Genomic DNA, 23,948 nt, shown 5'->3' on the forward strand with positions numbered 1-23,948 from the left:
AAAAAAAAAAAAAAAAGAAAGGAGGGTAAACAGAAGGAGGAGTAACGCATGGGAGACTATGGACTCTGAGAAACAAACTGAGGGCTTCAGAGGGGAGGGGGTGGGGGAATGGGATAGACTGGCGATGGGTAGTAAGGAGGGCACATATTGCATGGTGGCACTGGGTGTTATACACAACTAATGAATCATCGAACTTTGCATCAGAAACCAGGGATGTACTGTATGGTGACTAACATAATGTAATAAAAAAATATTAAAAAAAAGAAGGTTCAATCTCTCTGGAAAAAAATGGCTACTGGGAAGAACTTTTCTCAAGCAACTATTATTTTTATTTACTTAACTTAGGATTATAAAGTAAAAGGTTCCCTACATGTAGTAATCTATAATGTCATAAAACATAAAACAAAACTTAAATGATATCTAAGGTTAAGGGCTACCCTGGATTTAAAACATTCTTTCCATCATACAATGGAAGTGTGGTGCCCTTTGGCACGAATATTTTATTCATGCATCTGAGATAAGTAAGTTACACATTTTTAAAATAACTTGATTGTAATATAATTCACATAGACTACAATTCACACTGAAGTGTACAATTCTGTGGGTTTTAGTATATTCAGAGTTTTGCGACCATCACCCACAATCAACTCTAGAATATTTTATCACCCTAAAAGCAACCCTGTATGCATTAGCAGTCACTTCCTATTTACCAACAACTCTCCACCCCATCCCCACTAATCTACTTTCTGTCTCCATGGATTTGCCTCTTTTTGACATTTCATATAACTGAAATCATAAAATATGTGGTCTTTTGTGACTGGCTTCTTTCACTCAGAATAATGTTTTTAAAGTTCTTCCATTTGTAGCGCTTCATTGCATTAAATGTAGTGTTTCATTGCTTTTCATAACTGAAAAAATATTCTATTGTATCGCTATACCACATTGGATTTACCCATTTATCAGCTAATGGACATTTGAATTGTTTCCACTTTGGGGCTATTATGAATAATGCTGCAAGTTCACATACAAGTTTCCCGTGTCTCCAGGGAATACACATAAGAGTGGAATTTCTGTTCATATGATAACTCTGTGTTTCAGAAAATGACAATCTTTTTACAAAATGTCTGCACCACTTTACATTCCCACCAGCAGTGTATGAGGGTTCCAAGTACACCATATCCTCACCAACATTAGTTATTTTCCGTCTTACTATAACGATTACAGTGGATGTGATTCTTTTGAACTGTATTTCCCTCATTTGATCACTGTGCTTTTGATTTGTATTTCCTAATTACTAATGATGCTGAGTATCTTTTCACATGCATATCTTCTTTAGAGAAATGTCTGTTCATATTCTTTGCCTATTTTTTGTTGGGCTGTCTTTTTTTATTATTGAGATATAAGATTCTTTACATATTGTGGATGTAAGTTGCTTATCAGATATGTGATTTGAAAACATTTTGTTCCACTCTGCGGATTGTCTTTTACTTTTTTTTTGTTTAAAGATTTTATTTATCTATTTGACAGAGAGAGTGCAGAAGCAGAGGGAGTGGCAGGCAGAGGGAGAAGCAGGCTCCCTGCTGAGCAAGGAGCCAAACTCTGGATTCGATCCCAGAACCCTGGGATCACCACCCAAGCTGAATGCAGTTGCTTAACCAACTGAGCCACCCAGGCGTCCCTCCCCCTTTTTTTTTTTTTAAGTAGGCTCTACATCCAACATGGGGCTCAAACTCATGACCCTGAGATGGAGTTGCATGCTTTACCATCTGAGCCAGCTAGATGTCCTTGTCTATTCACTTTTCTGATGGACACCTAAGAAGACTTTGCCTACCCTAAAGTCATGAAGACATATTTCTGTGTTTCTCAGACCCCTACATCTAAGAGTTTTATAGTTTTATATGAACCATTGGGAATTAATTTTTCTGTGTGATGTAAGCAACGGATCCAACTTCATTCTTTAGCATGTTGGTATCCAGTGTCCCAGCACCATTTGTTGAAAAGACTATCCTTTCTCCAATTGAATTATCTTGGCACCCTTTTTGGAAATCAATTGACCACAATGCAAGGGGTTATTTTTAGATTCTCAGTTCTATTCCATTGACCTATATACCTATCCTATGCCAGCACCACACTGGCTGATTACCATAACTTTGTAGTAAGTTTTGAAACAGGGAAATACAATTCCTCTAGCTTTGCTCTTTTTAAGATTGCTTTGGATATTGTGAATCCCTTGTCTTTCCATATAAATTTTGACTTGTCAATTTCTAAAAAAAGCTAGCTAGAATTTTGATAGATGTTGCTTTGAATCTGTAAGTTACACCTTTTTCTAGACAGAACTAGATGTCATGCTCTTTACTTCTTGTAACAAAAGGAACATCTGAAGATTACTAAGAAAATGGTTAATTTTCCCTTTTTTGAGTAAAGAAATCAAAAGGTTTGTTCTGCTTTCTCAATTTTAAGTGATCAGTTTATGTGATAAATCAGCATGAATTAAATTCATTGACTTTGACTCTCATTTTGTCTTGGGAATAATTTAACTTAGTTATCTAGTATTGGACAGGCCATTGCAATTCTCCCTTGTACTCCACCTACACAGATAAATAACTTTTAAGTAAAATTCAATTGAGATGTTACCATATCTTCCTTTGATTATATAAACTTCATGATTGTTTTAAAATGTAGGTTTAAATATTATTCAGGCATAGTGAGGAACAGACCAGGAAATGGTTGCCATGGAATAAAGACAATTTTTTTCTCCCTGGCTGCTTGAAGCTTGGCTACCATCATCAGTAACCATCCAGACCAGGAAGTTCACGACCAATGGACTACTTTGGCAGAAACAGATGGTCACTGATGTTCTTCACCTTGAAAAGGCAACAGTACCTAAGACAGATATTCAGAAGAAACAGCCAAAATGTACAAGACCACACCAGATGTCATCTTTGTATTTGGATTCAGAACCCATTTTGGTGGTGGCAAGACTTCTAGCTTTGGCACGATTCATGATTCTTTGGATTATGCAAAAAAAAAAGAACCCAAACATAGACTTGCAAGACATGGCCTATACAAGAAGAGAAAGATGTTGAGAAAACAGCAAAAGGAATGCAAGAACAGAATAAAGAAATTCAGGGAGACTACAGAAGCCGATGTTGGTGCTGGCAAAAAGAAGTTAGTTGGAGATTGGACAACAGAAGGAGTAAAGATTCTGCAGTGACTTAATCAGTGGTGATTGTGCATATTTTTCATGAAAGGATTAATAAACTAAGAACCTAAAGGGGAAAAAATATAGTTACTCATAGTTTCTAGGAGAAAGGGACATGCTATGCCATCCAGGGCCATGTGGGAAGCAGGAGTTCAGTCAGGAGACACAGAGAACAAGAGGAAAACCTGGGCAAGAGTTATTATTGTGGTTTCCAGGGGAAGGAATGAGCAAGGCAAGGTAGGCAGGATAAGGGTTTAGGATTTGCAAATATAAATTATATCAGCAGGCTCCAAAATGTAGGAGCTGTCTACTATGTCTATGTTAAATTATATATTAGAAAGAGGTACTTAATATGGTATACATCATGCTAGGAAGATAGAGTCTCAGGACTGTATTAGTTAGGGTTATGTTTGGTACTAGATAGGATTGTCTTTCATACTAGATGGAGTTTGGATTTTGGATTTCTCTTGATGGTGCTTGGTAGGAGTCTCAAGGGAAACCACTTTGTAAGAATGGAGGCTTCCTAAGGAAACACCACTTTCTGTGGTGTTCATGTATGTATAACAGTTGAGAAGCTTGAGTACAGCAGAGAAGTTTTAATTTTAGGTACCAGTTTCAAATATAGCATTGTGCTTATCTTTTAGTTATATACTTTTTAAGTTTTTTAAAGATTTTATTTATTTATTTATTTGAAAGGGAGAGAGAGGGGGAGAGAGCGAGAGCTCAAGAGCAGGAGGAGGGAGAAGCAGACCCCTGCTGAACAGGGAGCCTGATGTGGGGCTCAACCCCAGGACACTGGGATCATGACCTGAGCCGAAGGCAGACATTTAACCAATTGAGCCACCCAGGCGCCCCATATTTTTAAAGTTATTGATAAACATATGTGCAGAGCAGTGTGTATAATGTGCTATCATTTCTGTAGTAAAAGGGAGACATTGACATCACATGTATTTGCTTGTAAACATATAAGCAATCTTGGGAATGGCTTGCAAGAAGCTAAGAAGATGGGTTTCCTCCAGGGAGGGGCTCAGGGGGGCTATGAGACAGGAGAGGTGGGGAGCAGGGGGCTTTGCATTATTCAGCCTTTTATAACATGTGAATGTATTTCCTACTCAAAAGAATAACATTTAAAACATAAAATAGAAGAATGGGTGAGTTATTTGTGCCCGGAAAGCCCAGACCCTGAGTGTCTGGTTCCTTAATCAGAATCAGGACGAGGCCCAGAAGAACAATAAAAGGCAGGCCCAGCGGCTGGCCCTTGGGAGGAGCAACAGCCTGGAACCTAGCGCCCACGAATGCCAGCACACATGCTGAGAAAACCAGTCTCCCAACTGAATAACAAAAGGCCTGGGTTCTTTGGGGATATGGAGCTCTTCTTTGGTTTGAGACTGTTTTGGATTGAAACTTTTATGGTTTGAAAGTTTTGTAGGAGAGAGTTCTTAGGAGATGTATACTAAAGTATTTTAGGATGAAGCATCTCGATGTCTGAACTTAGCTTCCAGCAGACCCTGGGGAAGAAAGTGGGCATAAACAAACAAACACAATCCCCCACACACAAACTAAGAGATGGTTGAGGGTGCAAAGACAGCAGAATGTTAAAAATTGTTAAATTTAAGTGGATGGAACACAGTTGTTCTTTATGCAACACTTTCAACTCTTCCGTGTGTTTGAAATATTTCTGAATAAAAAGGTGAGAAAAGTAATGTATCGAAGCACTTCTGACAATCAGTGTGAAGGGAAAACAAAACTGAACATGATACAGAGCATTGTTTATTCCTAGATAGAAGCCCAGATGAGATTAGAGATATGCGTTCGTCCGTGACTGGCTGCGTTCTAGATACACCCACTGCACCTGTCGGCCACAATCTGGAGCCTCCACTGAGGGACTGCGTTAGTACTAAGTACTTGGATACTTAGGCCAGGCTGAGGCAAGCAGTTAAGAATCTATTTGCATCATGACCCCCACATAGATAAATGTTGGCAGTGGGCAGAGGCTCGTGGGAGGACAGACTAGACAGGATACATCAAGTAAGGCATAACTGCCCAAAGAACACTAAAAAACATCAGTGAATTTAGGATATGTAGCCGAGACATGAGCCCCATTCTCCAGGACAGCTAGTGATCAAAGGTTCCAGATTCCTGCTCCCAGAAGGCTCAGAACTGCTTCATTTCCTGTCCCTCATTCATAGGGATCCCTCTAGAGGCCAGAGCGTGCCACTGACACGTGAGTGCTGCAGGAGCCGAATTGCCCCTCCTTCTCTTCAGGATAATCTCTCCCACAAAGAAGGGGTGGTTAGTATCACTGGATGGTATCACTCTGTTCTTTGTACAATGTAGAATTCCCCCCAGTGTTGACCAGGTGGGCAAGCCAGAATGGGAATGCCGTATGCATGGGGAAACCCCAGTGGATGAAGATCTGAATTACTGTGAACCAGCAGACAGGCTGTGCAAGGAAGTGGACACACCCTATATGGCCACTGATGGTGCAAATGAGACATAGAAATGTGGGCATCTGGAATCTAGAAGGCCTAGGATGGGGCAACACATTCAAGTCATGAGCTGGGGGTTCTAAATATGAAATTATGTAATCGGGGAAACCACAAAAGTAAGCCAAACACCCTCAGGAGGCAGGAACAGGTCCACGGGGCCTGGAACAGAAGGGTTCCCATTTGTGCTGCTGACTATATAAGCTGTTTTACAAATGTCCATCAGTTCCTTGGGTGGCCTTGTGGCCACAGGACTAAGGAACCTTCTTCTGGCAGGTCCTCAGCAGTCTGAGGTCACGGTCCTGGGGTCAGTTTTCTGGCCCTGTTACCAGGGTGGGACACTATCCTTGGGTGGTACTGCAAGAGGTGGCAAATGAAGAGGCAGCCTTTGGGAACAGGTCAAGTCAAAGTGAGAACCAAAGAAGTAGTCAGTTAAAATGAATTGGTCAGAAGGAGAGTACTGGTAGTGACTAAAAGAGTAGAAGCCGAAAGAGACAGGTAAGAAAATACCCAGGTGAAGGGTAGCAGAGGGAGGCTGTGAAACTTCAAAATAAAGCTGTAGAGAGGATTTTCTTAACCATTTATTTATCACAGATCCCCTTTGACAGTCTCATGAAGCCTATAGGCCATTGCCAGAAAAATGTTTTCAAATGCATAAGACAAGATACATAGGGCTCCGAAGGGAACAAACTATGTATAAGCATAGTTAGCTTCAAAATATATCTTTGGGGCACCTGGGTGGCTCAGTCAGTTAAGCGACCAACTCTTTTTTTTTTTTAAAGATTTTATTTATTTATTTGACAGAGATAGAGACAGCCAGCAAGAGAGGGAACACAAGCAGGGGGAATGCGAGAGGAAGAAGCAGGCTCGTAGCGGAAGAGCCTGATGTGGGGCTCCAGACCATAACGCCGGGATCACGCCCTGAACCGAAGGCAGACGCTTAACCGCTGTGCCACCCAGGCGCCCCAAGTGACCAACTCTTGATTTCAGCTCAGGTCATGATCTCACTGTTGTGAGATCCAGCCCTGTATTGGGCTCCACACTGGGCATGGAGCCTGCTTAGGATTCTCTCTCTTCTTCTCCCCCCCTTAAGAAAATATATACAGACATATTTAAAACCTGTGCATAGTAATACATATATTTCTTTATTAATAAATAACAAGTTCTATCAGTAGATCTAATAACCAATATACTTTTGATATAATGATGTTTGTAATTTGTCTATTAAGGTACAGTTTGTATGACATGATATGAAAACATGTCTGATTTCTACTGGTGACAAAGTTACAGGTACTCCTAATATTACTGAAATCTGTTGCTTCCATTTATACTTGATAGAAAAGCTAATTTTCAGATATAAGTTAGTAAAAATAAATATGTACCTTTTTCCCATCCAAGTTCACAGGCCTTGTAAATTCTAACCCCAAACTCCACCCTAGAGCACTATTCTAGTCCTTAGCCTCTCCTTGTGAAAGATGGGGCCAACGTTTCTCCAGATTTACCTAGTGCAAGTATCTAGTTCAACTGGCTTGTGTCAGAGGCGGAGGGCAAAATCCTTCATTTCTTCTAATTTGATGTTTTTCAAATTAGACCTGTAACCCATAATAAGAAATGCATCTTGCATTGAGACTTAGTACCCATACACACAACTAAAACTAAAATTTCACCAAACAGTACCCTTGCCAACATACTTTGTATATATCATATATAGTTTGCTCAGGCTGCCAAACAAAATATCACTGACTGCATGGTTTAAACAGCAGAAATTTATTGTCTCACAGTTCTGGAGGCTGAAAGTCCAAGATCAAAGTATCAGTGGATTTGGTTTCTCCTGAGGGTTCTCCCCCTGGTTTGAGGATGACTGCCTTCTCACTCTGTCCCCATATGACTTTCCTCAGCGCGCCTGAACCCTTGGTGTCTCTCTGTTCTCATATCCTCTTCTAATAAGGAAACCAGTAAGACTGGACTGGGAAACCACCCTAACCATATCACCTCTTTAATCCCCTATCTCTGAATAGAGTCACATTCTGAGAGACTGGGAGTTTAGACATCAAGATATGAATTTTTGGGGGACACAATTCAGCCTATAACATACAGTAAAGTAAAATCATAACCACACTTACATAAAATCTTATTTACTAATATTTAAATGTAACAAATAAATACCCCCCCCAAAATTAGAAAAATATATTGCAATGCGTGAGTACAATTGTGTAATTGGTAGGCTTAATATGGTTCGAAATACATGGAACTATGCATTGTGCACAGCTAATGGACTGTCAAGGCTGTCTTTTAATATTTATTAAGTCAGCATTGAAAATTGTAGTTCATACTAATAGAACAGTGACTACAAAACAACAAAACAATACATTCTTTTTCCTTGGCAAATGAAAATTTTTTTCATCTTAACATCTTAGAGTCATCCTTCAAGGTAAATACAAAACCAGCTCACTCTCCAAGCTCAAAGTTTAATTAAATTATCAGCAAATGGATATTTTACCTAACTACATTTCCTTAATGTTTCAATTTTTTTGTAGAAAATAATGAACAAAAGTTTGAGACACGTAATGTGAGATATAACGATATCTCCAATTCTGTTTTTTCAAACTATCTTCATTGTAACATTTTCTTCATATTGTAGCTAGGGCAATCACTTATTTTTATTTGCTCTAACAATAATGTCTTTTGAACCCTTAAATATCCTGAATGTGTTGAAATCATGCTTCTCCTATGGTTTCAAATTTAGTTTATTAGGAATGCCAAAAAAATTAATTAAATACACCAATTTTGCTGCCCAAATCACATCTTTAAAATATTTTCCAAATGAGATTGCTTTTCAGCTAGAAAAATGGAACTCTCACTCCTGTACTTTTGTGGAGAGGAGTGAGTAATAACATAGTGCTTTTAAAATGTGTTCAAACTCAAACAACCATCAATTTAATAGAGACAGCTATATACATAAGATGTTATATATGGGCCTCCTGGAAACCACAAACCAAAAATCTATAATAGATACACAAAATAAATAAAAACAAAGGAATCCAACCACAGCACTAAAAAAAGTCATCAAATCACAAAGGAAGAGAGCAAGAGAAGAAAAAGGAAAAAAGAAGAACTAGAAAACAGTTTTAAAAATGTCAATAAATACATACTTATTAAAAATTACTTCAGGGGTGCCTGGGTGGCTCAGTTAATTAAGTGTCTGCCTTCAGCTCAGGTCGTGATCCTTGGCTCTTGGAATCGAACCCCCACTGGGCTCTCTGCTCAGCGGGGAGTCTGCTTCTCCCTCCCCCTCTGCCTGCTGCTCTGCCTGCTTGCACTTTCTCTCTCTCTGTGTGTGTGTCAATAAATAAATAAAATCTTTAAAAATAATAATAAAAAAATAAAATAATTACTTCCAATATAAATGGTCTAAAAGATTTAATCAAAAAACATAAGGTGAGAGGGCACCTGGGTGGCACATCAGTTAAGCATCTGCCTTCGGCTCAGGGCGTGATCCCGGCGTTATGGGATTGAGCCCCACATCAGGCTCCTCCGTTATGAGCCTGCTTCTTCCTCTCCCACTCCCCCTGCTTGTGTTCCCTCTCTCGCTGGCTGCCTCTATCTCTGTCAAATAAATAAATAAATGAAAATCTTTAAAAAAAAAACATAAGGTGGCTGAATAAATTTAAAAAAAAAAAAAGACCCATCTATACGCTGTCTACAAGACACTCACTTCAAACCTAAAGACACATACAGAGTGAGAGAGAAGGGATGGAAAAAAATATTCCATGCAAATGGAAATGACAAAAAGCTGGGGTAGCTAAACTTATATTTGACGAAATAGACTTTAAAACAAATGCAAACAATAGACAAAGAACAGCATTACATAATGATAAAGGAATCAATCCAGTAAGATGATATAACAATTGTAAATATCTATGCACCCAACATAGGAGCACCTAAATATATAAAGCAACCATTAACAGACATAGAGGGAGAATTTCACAGTAATACAATAATAACTGGAGACTTCAACGCTTTACTTATATCAATGGATATATCATCCAGACAGAAATTCAACAAGGAAAGAGTGGTTTGAATAGACCAGATTGATTTAACAAATATATACAGAACATTCTATCCAGAAACAGCAGAATACACATTCTTTTCAAGCACACATGGAGCATTCTCCAGGATAGGTCATATGTTAGTCCATAGAACATGTCGATGAAAAGATTGAAATCATGTCGAGCGTCTTTTCAACCACAACAGATTCAAACCAGAAATCAATTACAAGAAGAAAACCTGAAAAAGACCACAAACACATGGAGGCTAAGCGATATGCTACTAAACAACCAAAGGTCAATGAAGAAATAAACAAATAAAAGAAATAAAATAACAAATAAAATAATACCTAGACAAATGAAATGGAAGCACATGGTTCAAAATCTTTGGGATGAAGAAAAGGATAAAGAAAGGGGCGGGTAATCAGAAGGGGGAATGAAGCATGAGAGACTATGGACTCTGAGAAACAAACTAAGGGCTTCAGAGGGGAGGGGGTGGGGGAATGGGATAGACAGGTGATGGGTAGTAAGGAGGGCATGTATTGCATGGTGCACTGGGTGTTATACACAACTAATGAATCATCGAAATTTACATCAAAAAAATAAAAATTAAAAATAAAAAAAATCTTTGGGATGCAGCAAAAGCAGTTCTAAGAGGGAAATTTGTAGTGACATAAACCTACTTCAAGAAACAAGGAAAATCTCAAGCAAAAATCTAAACTCACACTAAAGGAACTAGAAAAAGAAGAACAAACAAAGCCAAAAGTTAGCAGAAGGAAGAAAATATTGAAAATCAGAATGGAAATAAATTAAACAGAGACTAGAAAAAAGAAAGAAAGAAAGAAAGAAAGAAAGAAAGAAAGGTCACTAAAATTAAGAAAGATGGTTCTTTGAAAATATAAACAAAATTGATAAGAGGTTAGAAAGATTCATCACAGAGAGAGAAAGAGAACCAAAATGAATAAAATCAGTAATGGAAGAGGAGAAGTTACAACTAACCCCACAGAAATACAAAGTTTTATTAGATATTACTAGGAAAAATTATATGCCAACAAATTGGACAACCTAGATGAAAAGGATAACTTCCTAGAAGCACAGACACTTCTAAGACTGAATCAGGAAGAAATAGAAAAACTGAACCAACAGATTGCTAATGACAAAATTGAATCGGTAATCAAAAAATTCCCAACAAACAAAAGTTCAGGACCAGATGGGTTCACAGTTGAATTCTACTAAACATTTAAAGAATAGTTAATACCTATCCTTCTCACACTATTCCAAAAAATAGAAGAGGAAGGAAAACTTCCAAATTCATGGTAGGAGGCCAGCATTACCCTGATACCAAAATAAGACAAAGATACTACTACCAAAAAAAAAAACTCCCCCCCCCATGGGCGTTCCAAGATGGCGGAGGAGCAGGAGACCTAAAGTTCGTCTGGTCCCAGGAATTCAGCGAGAGAGCTACCAAAATTCCGAATACCTATGAATGCAACTGGAGAATGAACAAAAGAGTAGCAGAAACTCTATGAACAGAAAGGCAACCAATTTCTTCAAGGAGGAGAAAAGATTGAGGAGGAGTAGGCGACCCTTTCTCAGCTGGTCCGAGTCGAGCTGGATATCTACCAGACCATTCTGAACACCCACAGAATCAGCCTGAGATGCAGGAAGATACATCTGGATCTCTACAAATGAACATCTCCAGTGCTGAGTATTGAGGTACAAAGCGGGGAGCTGTGAATCCGAGCACAGATATAGGAAGATAAAGGGAAGGGGGAGGGAGCCTCTGTGTTCAGGCGCCGGGAAGCAATAGCCCCTTGTGCTGGGGAGCGGGCTGGACTCTCAGACCAGCATCCGCAAGAGAGCGGACTGAGACAGTGAGTGTGGGAACGCCCGTGTCCAAACTGAAAACGGGAGCTCCCGACCGCACACTCGAACTAGAGTGAAACCGAGAGCTCAGGAGTGCAAGCGCAACCAGACTGAAAACTGGCACTCCAGAGCACAGGCGAACCAGACTGAAACAGGGAGCTCGGGAGCTCAGGAGCGCGCGTGGGAGCCGGGGGCAGCGGGCAGTGTTAGAAGCACAAAGGACAGAGACTTACTGGCCCTGGAAGTGAGGGCTGGCACACAGGCTGTGGGGAGCACATCCCGGGTCGCTGCAGGGTTTTTAGCAGCACCAATTGAAACAGAGTTAAAGTGGCCAGAACATCAGTGGAGAGCGAACTACAATCTCTCACTCTGAGACAGAGGCTAGGATACGGCCACTGCTGCTCTGACTCTCAGAACAGGCACAGAAAACTGCCAGGGAAAGCCACCAGAGAACAAAAGCCTGGAAATACCGGCTCACAGGGCGCCCATCCCATCACCCCTCACAGGGGGCACGGAGACTCTACCCAAACAGGGTTGCCTGAGTATCGGCACGTCAGGCCCCTCCCCCAGAAGGCAGGCTGAAAAATCAAGAAGCCCAAAACCCAGGGTGCCAGGGTGGCGCAGTCATTAAGTGCCTGTCTTCGGATTAGGGTGTGATCACAACGTTCCGGAAAGGAGTCCCTCATCGGGCTCCTCCGCTGGGAGCCTGCTTCTTACTCTCCCACTCCCCTGCTTGGGTTCCCTTTCTTGCTGACTGTCTCTCTCTCTCAAATAAATAAATAAAATCTTTAAAGAAGAAGCCCACATCCCTAAGATCTCTATAAAACAAGGGCGCACGGCCTGGGTCCCAGTCAGTAACTTGGGCTCAGGACAACCCCGCAATCTCTCCTCATCAGAATGACGAGAAGGAGAAGTCCCCCCTAGCAAAGAAAAGATAATGAGTTTGTGGCCTCTGCCACAGAAATAATAGATTTGGATGTATCCAAATTATCAGAAATGGAATTCAGAGCAACAACAGTCAAGATGATGAGTAGACTTGAAAAAAGTATTAACGAAAATGTTACTGAGAATATAGAATCCCTAAGGGCAGAAATGAGAGTGAATCTGACAGAAATTAAAAATTCTATGAGCCAAATGCAGTCAAAACTAGAGGCTCTGACGGCCAGGGTCACCGAGGCAGAGGAACGCGTTAGCGAATTGGAGGATGGGTTAGTAGAAGAAAAAACGAAAATAGAAGCTGGTCTTAAAANCTCTTAAAAAACTCCATGCCCACGAATGTAGATTGTGCGAGATTACTGACTCTATGAAACAATCCAATATCAGAATCATCGGCATCACTGAGGGGGTGGAGAAAACCAGCAGTCTAGAATAGATATTTGAACAAATTGTAGCTGAAAACTTCCCTAATCTAGCAAGGGAAACAAACATTCGTGTCCAAGAGGCAGAGAGGACCCCATCCAAGCTCAACCAGGACAAACCTACGCCACGGCATGTCATAGTGCAATTCGCAAATATTAGATCCAAGGATACAGTATTGAAAGCGGCCAGGGCAAAGAAATTTCTCACGTACCAAGGCAAAGGTATCAGGATTACGTCAGACCTGTCTACAGAGACCTGGAATGAGAGAAAGGCTTGGGGGGGCATTTTTAAAGCTCTTTCAGAGAAAAACATGCAGCCAAGGATCCTTTATCCAGCAAGGCTGTCATTCAGAATTGATGGAGAAATAAAGACGTTCCAGAATCGCCAGTCATTAACCAATTTCGTAACCACGAAACCTGCCCTACAGGAGATATTAAGGGGGGTTCTATAAAGGTAAAAAGGCCCCAAGAGTGATACAGAGTAGAAAGTCACAACCGATACAAACAAAGACTTTACTGGCAACATGGCATCATTAAAATGATATCTCTCATTATGCAGTCTCAACGTGAACGGCTTGAATGGTCCCATAAAATGCCACAGGTTGCAGATTGGCTAAAAAGACATGACCCATCCATTTGCTGTCTACAAGAGACTCATTTTGAACCCAAAGATGCATTCAGACTTAGAGTAAGGGGATGGAGTACCATCTTCCACGCAAATGGACCTCAAAAGAAAGCTGGAGTAGCAATTCTCATATCAGATAGACTGGATTTTAAACTAGAGGCCATAGAGAGAGATACAGAAGGGCACTATATTATTCTTAAAGGAAGTATTCAACAAGTGGATATGACAATTATTAATATATATGCCCCCAACAGGGGAGCAGCAAGATACACAAGCCAACTCTTAACCAAAATAAAGAGACATATAGATAAGAACACAGTAATAGTAGGGGACCTCAACACCCCACTATCAGAAATAGACAGAACACCCTGGCAAAAACTAAGCAAAGAATCAAAGGCTTTGAATGCCATACTCGACGAGTTGGACCTCATAGATATATATAGAACACTACACCCCAGAACCAAAGAATACTCATTCTATTCAAATGCCCATGGAACATTCTCAAGAATAGATCATGCTCTGGGACACAAAACAGGTCTCAGCCAATACCAAAAGATTGAAATTATCCCCTGCATATTCTCAGACCACAACGCTCTGAAATTGGAACTCAACCACAAGGAAAAACCTGGAAGAAACTCAAACACTTGGAGGCTAAGAACCATCCTGCTCAAGAATGACTCGATAAACCAGGAAATCAAAAAACAAATTAAACAATTTATGGAGACCAACGAGAATGAATACACAACGGTCCAAAACCTATGGGATACTGCAAAGGCAGTCCTAAGGGGGAAATACATAGCCATCCAAGCCTCACTCAAAAGAATAGAAAAATCTAAAATGCAGTTTCTATATTCTCACCTCAAGAAACTGGAACAGCAACAGAGGGACAGGCCTAACCCACTGACAAGGAAGGAGTTGACCAAGATTAGAGCAGAAATCAATGAATTAGAGACCAGAACCACAGTAGAGCAGATCAACAGGACTAGAAGCTGGTTCTTTGAGAGAATCCATAAAATTGATAGACCACTGGCAAAACTTGTCCAAAAACAAAGAGAAAGGACTGAGATTATTAAAATTATGACTGAAAAGGGAGAGGTCACGACCAGCACCATTGAAATTGCAAGGATTATTAGAAACTTTTATCAACAGCTATATGCCAAAAAACTAAACAATCTGGAAGAGATGGAGGCCTTCCTGGAAACCTATAAACTACCAAGACTGAAACAGGAAGAAATAGATTTCTTAAATAGGCCAATTAACTATGAAGAAATTGAGTCAGTGATAAACAACCTTCCAAATAATAAAACTCCAGGCCCAGACGGTTTTCCTGGGGAATTCTACCAAACATTCAAAGAAGAAATAATACCTATTCTCCTAAAGCTATTTCAAAAAATAGAAACAGAAGGAAAGCTACCAAACTCATTCTATGAGGCTAATATTACCTTGATCCCCAAACCAGGCAAAGACCCCCTCAAAAAGGAGAATTACAGACCGATTTCTCTAATGAATATGGATGCCAAAATCCTCAACAAGATCCTTGCTAATAGAATCCAACAGTACATTAAAAGGATTATCCATCATGACCAAGTGGGATTCATACCTGGGATGCAAGCATGGTTCAACACTCGCAAATCAATCAATGTGATACATCATATCAACAAGAAAAGACTCAAGAACCATATGATCCTCTCAATTGATGCAGAAAAAGCATTTGACAAAATACAGCATCCTTTCCTGATTAAAACCCTTCAGAGTGTAGGAATAGAGGGTACATTTCTCAATCTCATAAAAGCCATCTATGAAAAGCCTACTGCAAGCATTATTCTCAATGGGGAAAAGCTGGAAGCCTTTCCCTTAAGATCAGGAACACGACAAGGATGCCCACTCTCGCCACTATTATTCAACATAGTACTAGAAGTCCTTGCAACAGCAATCAGAAGACAAAAAGGGATCAAAGGTATCCAAATCGGCAAAGAAGAAGTCAAACTGTCTCTCTTTGCAGATGACATGATACTCTATATGGAAAACCCAAAGGAATCCACTCCCAAACTATTAGAAGTTATAGAACAATTCAGTAAGGTGGCAGGATACAAAATCAATGCCCAGAAATCAGTTGCATTTCTATACACGAATAACGAGACTGAAGAAAGAGAAATTAGGGAATCCATCCCATTTACAATAACACCAAAAACCATGCGTTACCTTGGAATTAACTTAACCAGAGACGTAAAGGACCTATATGCTAGAAACTATAGATCACTTTTGAAAGATATTGAGGAAGACATAAAAAGATGGAAAAATATTCCATGCTCATGGATTGGAAGAATTAACATAGTTAAAATGTCCATACTACCCAGAGCAATCTACACTTTCAATGCTATCCCGATCAAAATACCGAGGACATTTTTCAAAGAACTGGAACAAATAGTCCTTAAATTTGTATGGAACCAGAAAAGGCCCCGAATCTCCAAGGAACTGTTGAAAAGGAAAAACAAAGCTGGGGGCATCACAATGCCGGATTTCGAGCTGTACTACAAAGCTGTGATCACAAAGACAGCATGGTACTGGCACAAAAACAGACACATCGACCAATGGAACAGAATAGAGAACCCAGAAATGGACCCTCGGCTCTTTGGGCAACTAATCTTTGATAAAGCAGGAAAAAACATCCGGTGGAAAAAAGACAGTCTCTTCAATAAATGGTGCTGGGAAAATTGGACAGCTACATGCAAAAGAATGAAACTTGACCACTCTCTCACACCATACACAAAAATAAACTCCAAATGGATGAAAGACCTCAATGTGAGACAGGAATCCATCAAAATTCTAGAGGAGAACATAGGCAACAACTTCTATGACATCGGCCAGAGCAACCTTTTTCACGACACATCTCCAAAGGCAAGAGAAATAAAAGATAAAATGAACTTATGGGACTTTATCAGGATAAAGAGCTTCTGCACAGCCAAGGAAACAGTCAAAAAAACTAAGAGACAGCCCACGGAATGGGAGAATATATTTGCAAAGGACACCACAGATAAAGGACTGGTATCCAAGATCTACAAAGAACTTCTCAAACTCAATACACGAGAAACAAATAAACAAATCATAAAATGGGCAGAAGATATGAACAGACACTTTTCCAATGAAGACATACAAATGGCTAACAGACACATGAAAAAATGTTCAAAATCATTAGCCATCAGGGAAATTCAAATCAAAACCACACTGAGATACCACCTTACGCCAGTTAGAATGGCAAAGATAGACAAGGCAAGAAACAACAATTGTTGGAGAGGATGTGGAGAAAGGGGATCCCTCCTACATTGTTGGTGGGAATGCAAGTTGGTACAGCCACTCTGGAAAACAGTGTGGAGGTCCCTTAAAAAGTTAAAAATTGAACTACCCTATGACCCAGCCATTGCACTACTGGGTGTTTACCCCAAAGATACAGACGTAGTAAAGAGAAGGGCCATATGCACCCCAATGTTCATAGCTGCATTGTCCACAATAGCCAAATCATGGAAGGAGCCGAGATGCCCTTCAACAGATGACTGGATTAAGAAGCTGTGGTCCATATATACAATGGAATATTACTCAGCTATCAGAAAGAACGAATTCTCAACATTTGCTGCAACATGGACGGCACTGGAGGAGATAATGCTAAGTGAAATAAGTCAAGCAGAGAAAGACAATTATCATATGATTTCTCTCATCTATGGAACATAAGAACTAGGATGATCGGTAGGGGAATAAAGGGATAAAGAAAGGGGGGTAATCAGAAGGGGGAATGAAACATGAGAGACTATGGACTATGAGAAACAAACTGAGGACTTCAGAGGGGAGGGGGGTGGGGGAATGGGATAGACTGGTGAATGGTGGTAAGGAGGGCACGTATTGCATGGTACACTGGGTGTTATACGCAACTAATGGAGCATCGAACTTTACATCGGAATCCGAGGATGTACTCTATGTTGACTAACATAATATAATAAAAAATCATTAAAAAAAAAAAGACACAGCAAATATATAATTCCTTAGGGGAAAAAAAAGAATAGGCAGGCAACAGACTATAAGAAAAGATTAATAAATATGTATATATGAATATATATATATCTCACAAAGAATATGAATCCAGAATATATAAAGAACTTTTACTACTCAATAATACAACCCAAAGGAAAAAAATGGGCAAAAGATTTGAACAGGCACCTCACAGAAGAAGATGTACAGATGGGCAATAAGCACATGAAAAGATGCTCAACACCATTATTTACCAGGGAAATGCAAATTAAAAATATAATGAGATTCCACTATACAACCACTAGAACTGCTATTTAAGAAGAAAAAAAAAGAAACAAGGCAAAATAAGATTTGTTCAAGGTATTCTTCTCGTGTAGAAGTTCCCACTTTGGGGACCAGAACCTCAATTAGACTTTCAGGAGGGATCTGCCCAGCTTAGGTACTTCACCAAAATAGTACCTGGAGATGCCACGACCTCGAGACTATGAGACCAACAAAAGAATTTTCTGAAAAGGAGAAAAATTTGCTGAAGCAATCCATAAGTGAAAATTCTAGACATTCTATGACTCAGTTGCTTGAATATAATCGTATCCACAAACTATGAATGATTTGCAGTGGATTCTGATGTTGCCAACCCTCCCCGCACTTGACCCTGGAATAGCTAAGTGAGGGGTGCACTGTGGTAGTGAGAAGTAAAGCTTTGAGTGGTACAAACCTGGCCTCCAGCTCCAATTCCATCACTGAGTGGCTGAGACCTTGGGCAAGTTATTTACTGTCTGATCCTCAGTTTTCTCATCCATAAAATGGGGAAAAGACCACCTACCTCCCAGGGTTGTCATGAAAGCTTCAGTGAAATCAAGTACCACGTGGCACATGATGTTATCAATAACTGGCTGGTGTTACTGTTATTGTTAAACCTATCAGACTTTCTCATGGCTTTGAGATGCTCCTTTCATCTCGCCGCGTGCCATGTCCCCCACCGTTCTGTGGTCCTATTTGCTCTCAGATCCGTTCTACATCCATTCCCTGCTCTGTATCACAACAGGAATGACCCAACAGGCTGCATTTCCCAGACTCCTGCGCCAGCCAATGGGAGGCACCGGTGAGGGATTGGGGGGCGGGGACAAGGAAGAAGCCGGAGTATTTCTCCTTTCACGTCTGCCTGGGATGTCTCTCTAGTAGCAGCTCTACCATCGCTCTAGCTTTCGCTGAACAGGACAGCCTGATTTCAGATCACACTGGGCTCCAGGAACACAGTCTCTTCCTTTTGTTTCTCCAGATTCGGGTAGGAGTGGCTTCCAGCCCTGACTAATGTGAGTTACTTCGATGAACCCTGTTTGTTACAAATTCCCTGCGTTACATTCCCTCTGTTGTAAATACCTGTCGTGGTTTCCGTTTTCCCGGTCAGCCCCTGACTGCACAGGTGGTTGGTCACCTGGTATGTGGTACCCGTGGGGTTTGCAGAACATTCATCGTTATTGCCTGTGTGTTCATTCAGAGTCCAGTGTAAGTGCCAGTTCTCTATCAATCGCTTTGCTGGGGAAGCTTTGTATTTCTCCGATCCTTTCAGTAAAATACCTGCTGCTAATTACTCATTAAAAAAAAAAAACCAAAAAAGCCCACAAAAAACAAAGAAACAAGAGCTACAAGCCAATATTCTTGATGAACATAGGTGCAAAAATCTTCAACAGAATATTAGCAGACTAAATTCAACAATACATTTTTAAAAAAATCATCCACCACAATAAAGTAGGATCTATTCCAGAGATGCAATGATGGTTCAGTATCAGCAAATCAATTAACATGATACACCACATTAAACAAAGGAAGGATAGAAATCATATAATCATCTCAATAGATGCAGAAAAAGCATTTGACAAAATTCAACATCTGTTCAAGAAAAAAAATAACCATCTCAACAAAGTGCTTTTAGAGGGAACATACCTCAACATAATAAAGACCATATATGACAAACCCACAGCTAACATCAGCGAAAAATTGGAAATCTTCTTCAAAGATCAGAAACAAGACAAGGACATCCACTCTCACCGCTTTTATTTAACAGAGTACTAGAAGTCCTAGCCACAGCAGTCAGATATGAAAAAGAAATAACACATCCAAATTGGTAAGGAAGAAATAAAACTGTCACTATTTGTGTATGACATGCTAGTATAAGTAGAAAACCCTAAAGACTCAACCAAAAAATTATTAGAACAAATAAATGAATTCAGTAAAGTTGTAGGATATAAAATTAACCTATAGAAATCAGTTGAACTTCTATATCCTAATAACAAAACAGAAAGAGAAATTAAGAAAAAAAATCCCTATAAGCCAAGTTGGAGAGGAAGATGGTTACAGAGTAGGAGGACCCTAGGCTTACCCCAACCCATGAATATACCTAGATAACCAAGAAATCATCCTAAATACCCTAGAAATCAACCTGAAGACTGAGAGAACTCCCGAACTTAAGGGAGAGAACAAGCCACACTGAAGAAGGTAGGAAGTGTAGAGGAAAAACAGATCCTGGCTGCTGAGGAGGGAAGGGAGCTGTGGTCACGGAGAAGGGCAAGGGGGTGGGGAGTACATAGGGGAACTCACAAGGAGAATGTTTCCCGGTAGCTGCTGGCTTGGAAAGCAAGAGGGGTTGAATTTCATGAGTTCTTGCAACCAGTGGGGCTTAAATCCTAGAGTTTTAAAGATTAGCGGACTTGGATGGGATAGAGCCTTGAGGGCACTGTGCTGCTCATAGAGAGAAGGCAGGCCAACAAACTGGGAGCCTACAGCATGGAATAGTGATCTGACGAGCACCTGGAGCACACAGTCGGGAGATTATTCAGTCTTCTTGGAGCATATCCCTGAGAGGCAGTATATAGCAATATAGGCTTACCTAAAGAAGCAAGAAAAATCCCAAATAACCTAACTTTATACCTAAAGGAGCTAGTAAAAGAACAACAAATGAAGCCTAAAGCCAGCAGAAGGAAGGAAACAATAAAGATTAGACTAGAGGGTGCCTGGATGGCTCAGTCAGTTAAGCATCTGCCTTTGGCTCAGGTCATGATCCCAGGGTCCTGGGATTGAGCCCCGTATAGGGTTCCCTGCTCAGCAGGGAGTCTGCTTCTCCCTCTCCCTCCCCCTCTGTACCGCCCCCCTGCTCGTGCTCTCGCTCTCTCTCTCACTCTCACTCTCTCTTAAATAAATAAATAAAATCTTTTTTTTAAAGATTAGAGCAGAAAAAAATGACATAGAAACTAAAAAAACAAAGAACAGATCAATGAAACCAGGCGCTGGTTCTTTGAAAAAATTAGCAAAGTTGATAAACCTCTAGCCAAACTTATCAAAAAGAAAAGAGAAAGGACCAAATAAATAAAGTCACAAATGAAAAAAGAGAAATAACAATCAATACCACAGGAAAAACAAACAATTTTTAGAGAATACTATGAAAAACCATATGCTAACAAATTGGACAACCTAGAAGAAATGGATAAATTTCTAGAAGCATATAACCTCCCAAAACTAAAACAGGAAGAAATAGAAAATTTGAACAGACCAATAACCAGCAAAGAAATTAAATCTGTAATCAAAAAAACTCCCAACAAAGAAAAGTCCAGGACCAGATGGCTTCACAGCTGAATTCTACCAAACATTTGAAGAAGAAGTAATCCCTGTTATTCTCAAACAATACCAAAAAATAGAAAAGGATGGAAAACTTCCAAATTCATTCTATGAGGCCAGCATTGCCCTGATACCAAAACCAGATAGGCACCACACAAAAAAAGAGAGAACTACAGGCCAATATCCCTGATGAACATAGATGCAAAAATCCTCAAAAAAATCCTAGCAAACTGAATCCAAAAATACACTTCAAAAAAAAAATCATTCACCACGATCAAGTAGGATTTATTCTTGGGTTGCGAGGGTGGTTCAATATTTGCAAGGCAATCAACATGATACATCACATTAATAAAAGAATAAGAACCATATCAATAGATTCAGAAAAAGCATTTGACAAAGCACATTAATTCATGATAAAAAACCCTCAACATAGTAAGTTTAGAGGGAACATATCTCAACATGATAAAGGCCATATATGAAAAACCCACAGCTAATATCATCTTAAATGGGGAAAAACTGAGAGCTTTTCTTCTATAGTCAGCAACAAAACAGGGATACCCACTCTCACCACTTACTCAACATAGTACTACAGGTCCAAGCAACAGCAGTCTGACAACAGAAAGAGATCAATGGCATCCAAATCAGGAAGGAAGAAATAAAACTTTCACTATTTGAAGATGGCATGATACTCTATATTTTTAAAACCTGAAAACTCACCAAAAAACTACTAGAATTGATCAACAAATTTAGTAAAGTCACAGGACACAAAATCATTGTACATAAATCTGTTGCATTTCTATACACCAATAATGATGTAGCAGAAAGAGAAATTAAGGAATCAATCCCATTCACAATTGGACAAAAACAGTAAGATACCTAGGAATAAACCTAACCAAGGATGTGAAAGACCTGTACTCTGAAATTATAAAACACTGATGAAAGAAATTGAAGAGGAAACAAAGAAATGGAAAAACACTCTATGCTCATGTATTGGAAGAATAAATATTGTTAATGTGTCTACACTACCCAAAGCAGCCTACACATTTAAAGCAATCCCTATCAAACACCAACAGCACTTTTCACAGAGTTAGAACAAACAATCCTAAATTGTATGGAACCACAAAAGATCCCACAAAGCCAAAGCAGTCTTGAAAAAGAAAAACAAAGCCAGAGGTATCACAATTCCAGACTTCAAGTTATATTACAAAGCTGTAGTAATCAAAACAGTATGGTACTGGCACAAAAATAGACACATACATCAATAGAACAGAACAGAAAACCAAAAAATGAACCCACAATATATGGTCAATTAATTTTCAACAAAGCGGGGAAGAATATCCAATGGGAAAAAGATAGTCTCTTCAACAAAGAGACAGTTTCTTACACCATACACAGAAGTAAACTCAAAATGGATTAAAGACCTAAATGTAAGACCTAAAAACACAAAAGTCCTAGAGGAGAACACAGGCAGTAACCTCTTTGACATCGGCCATAGCAACTTCTTTCTAGATATGTCTCCTGAAGCAAGGGAAAGAAAAGCAAAATAACCTATTGGGACTACATCAAAATAAAAATCTGTACAGTGAAGGAAACAACCAATAAAACTAAAACACAACCTACAAAATGGGAGAAGACAGTTGCAAATAACATATCCAATAAAGAGTTAGTACCCAAAATATATTAAAAACATACAACTCAACACCAAAAAGCCAAATAATCCAATTAAAAATGGGCAGAAGACATGAAGACACATTTCTCCAAAGACATCCTAATGCCCAACAGACACATGAAAAGACACGTATCATCAGGAAAATGCAAATCAAAACCACAGTGAGATATCACCTCACGTCTGTCAGAGTGGCTAGAATTAAAAACACGAGAAACAACAAGTTTGGGCGAGGATGTGGGGAAATAGGAACCCTCATGCACTGTTGGTAGGAATGCAAACTGGTGCAGCCATTGTGGAAGACAGTATGGAGGTTCCTCAAAAAGTTAAAAAAAGAACTGCCCTGTGACCCAGAAATCGAACTACTAGGTACTCATGCAAAGAATATGAAAACACTAATTCAAAGGGATACATGCACCCTTATGTTTATTTCAGCATAATTTACAATAGTCAAATTATAGGAGCAACCTAAGTGTCCATCAATACTTGAATGGGTAAAGTAGATGCGGTTTATATATACAATGGAATATGATTCAGCCATCATAGAGAATGAAATATTGCCATTTGCAAGGACATGGATGGAGCTAGAGTATATTATGCTAAGCGAAATAAGCCAGTCAAGAGAAAGACAAATATCATATGATTTCACTCATATGTGGAATTTAGGAAACAAAACAAATGAACAAAGGGGAAAAAAAGAGAAACAAACCAAACACAGACTCATCAATGGAGAACAGACTGATCGTTGTCAGAAGGGAGATGGGTGGGGAGATAGGAGAAATAGGTGAAAGGGATTAAGAGTACACTACCCTGATAAGTATTGAATAATATATAGAATTGTTGAATCACTATATTGTATACAATACAGCACTGTATGTTAACTACACTGGAATTAAAATTTTTATGAACACCATGATTTAAAAAAGCAAATAATTGGGGATGTAATGTATGGTGACTAACATAATATAATAAAAAATCATTAAGAAAAAAAGCAAATAATCCTTTCCTGATTAAAACATTTCAGAGTGTAGGAATAGAGGGTACATTTCTCAATCTCATAAAAGCCA

The 23,948-nt window shown here is 39.5% G+C and overlaps 1 pseudogene; it reads left to right on the forward strand.

The window, feature by feature from the left end:
- LOC100464121 overlaps positions 1–3,214 on the forward strand; it is a 33,373-nt pseudogene extending 30,159 nt beyond the window's left edge.
- Positions 3,215–23,948: the final 20,734 nt, after the last annotated feature.

Source organism: Ailuropoda melanoleuca, chromosome 2, assembly GCF_002007445.2.
Source record: "Ailuropoda melanoleuca isolate Jingjing chromosome 2, ASM200744v2, whole genome shotgun sequence".
Lineage (NCBI taxonomy): Eukaryota > Metazoa > Chordata > Mammalia > Carnivora > Ursidae > Ailuropoda > Ailuropoda melanoleuca.